We start from the raw sequence: 1,665 nt of genomic DNA on the forward strand, positions 1-1,665 counted from the left end.
AGCAAAAACATAATTATGAAAATAGATGAGGGAACTTCCCAGGGTCATAGTATTCTATTCCTTGAGGCCAGATCCAGAAGCCCTCCATGAAGGCATGGCTTAAAGGCAGTGATAAAATGGCCAAGAGGACTCCTTGGTCATATAGGAGACTAATAGGTTTTCTGCCTCTGATAATTTTCTCTGCCTACACAGTGAGCCAGCTCAAGCTGAGTTGAAAAAGTATAACGGCAGGTATCTGGAGCAAAGCAACTCCTGGGCAGGATCACTGGTCTCAGAGAATGAAGCCAAAGAAGTCATGCACCTGAGCTAAGTCAGGGAGATTTAATAGACTGTAGATGAGGGGTAATGACATGTCCACCACAAGTTGGGTTTGTGTCCAAGTATGGTCAAAAGCTGATTTGTTAGGCAGGAACTTGGGTGGCTGGTGGCATGGAGGGGGCATTTCAAGAGTTGCCAAGAACGTGGAACTGGGCTTTTTGGTGCCTTCCTTTGTTCAGAGACTCTGAGTGGGCAGGGTTTGGAGAGAGAGAGACAGGAAAGGGGTTCCCCGGACTTTGCAGAGGCAAGCCGGAGGATCCAACCAACCAGAGGCACACAATGTGAACCTACTCTTAGAAAAATGAATGACTCCTAGTCCATGCCTGCAGACCCAGAGAGGAAGAGGAGCCCAGCTCCTCTGCTGCAGTCCTCAGTCTTCTGTGTTCCCCTCTCATTTGGGAAGGGGTCAGGATACAGTCTCCTCTTCTGTTTTTTTGTTGTTTTTGTTTTTGTTTTTTCAAGACAGGGTTTCTCTGTAGCTTTGGAGCCTTTCCTGGAACTCCCTTTGTAGCCCAGGCTGGTCTCGAACTTATGGAGCGCCTGCCTCTACCTCCCGAGTGCTGGGATTAAAGGTGTGCGCCACCACCGTCCCAGTCTCCTCTTATTTTTTTCCTTCATTGATGCTGTGGATGGAACACATTGACATCCTGGTCCAATGATCTAACACTGAGCTACACTCCAGCATAGCGTTTACCTAAATTGTTCTGGTAAACAGAATTAAATCTCAGGAGTCAGAAATTGAGATAAAAACTTGATAAATCCAAGGAACAGTGCTGGAGCGATCGGCTGACCCTATTCTCCATGTTTTCCCCATCCAAAAGTCCCAGAAAATCTCCTCCCAGTCCCTTCTCTTTTCCTGTTCCTCTCTCCAATTTCTCTAGTCTTCCAACAACTCTATGGCTAATCCCAGTCAGCCAATTGCTGACTAAGTCCTTGAGTCAAGGTGGCTTTATTGGCACAGTGGGGTTGCAGTGCAAGCAATTCTCTCACAGCACTCCAGCCCTAGTAATCATCTTTTTGTTTTTGTTTTTAAACTATATTGAACACTTTACAAATTTGTGTGTCATCCTTAAGTAGGCACTATGCTAATCTCTGTACCGTTCCAATTCTAGTATATGTGCTGCCAAAGTAAGCACCAATAGCCCTCTTTTTTCTTCCTCCCCCCCCCCTTTTTGAGAGAGGGTCTCACCATGTAGCTCTGGCTGACCTGGAACTCACTATGTAGACCTGGCTGGCCTTGAACTCACAAGAGATCCACCTGACTCTGCCTCTGCCTCACAAGTACTGGGATTAAAGACATGCAGCACCCCACCTGGTTAGCCCTCTTTTTAAAGGATGGTATGACTT

At 46.6% G+C, this 1,665-nt stretch overlaps 1 non-coding gene across 1 annotated transcript; it reads right to left on the reverse strand.

Annotated features, from left to right (window-relative positions):
- Nucleotides 1-1,350: 1,350 nt before the first annotated feature.
- Nucleotides 1,351-1,454, reverse strand: LOC128105617 (U6 spliceosomal RNA). Its single transcript, XR_008216421.1, has one exon. It is a non-coding gene; the product is annotated as a U6 spliceosomal RNA (small nuclear RNA).
- Nucleotides 1,455-1,665: the final 211 nt, after the last annotated feature.

Source organism: Peromyscus californicus, unplaced genomic scaffold (assembly GCF_007827085.1).
Source record: "Peromyscus californicus insignis strain IS unplaced genomic scaffold, ASM782708v3 Scaffold_11__1_contigs__length_118956290, whole genome shotgun sequence".
Taxonomy (NCBI): Eukaryota; Metazoa; Chordata; class Mammalia; order Rodentia; family Cricetidae; genus Peromyscus; species Peromyscus californicus.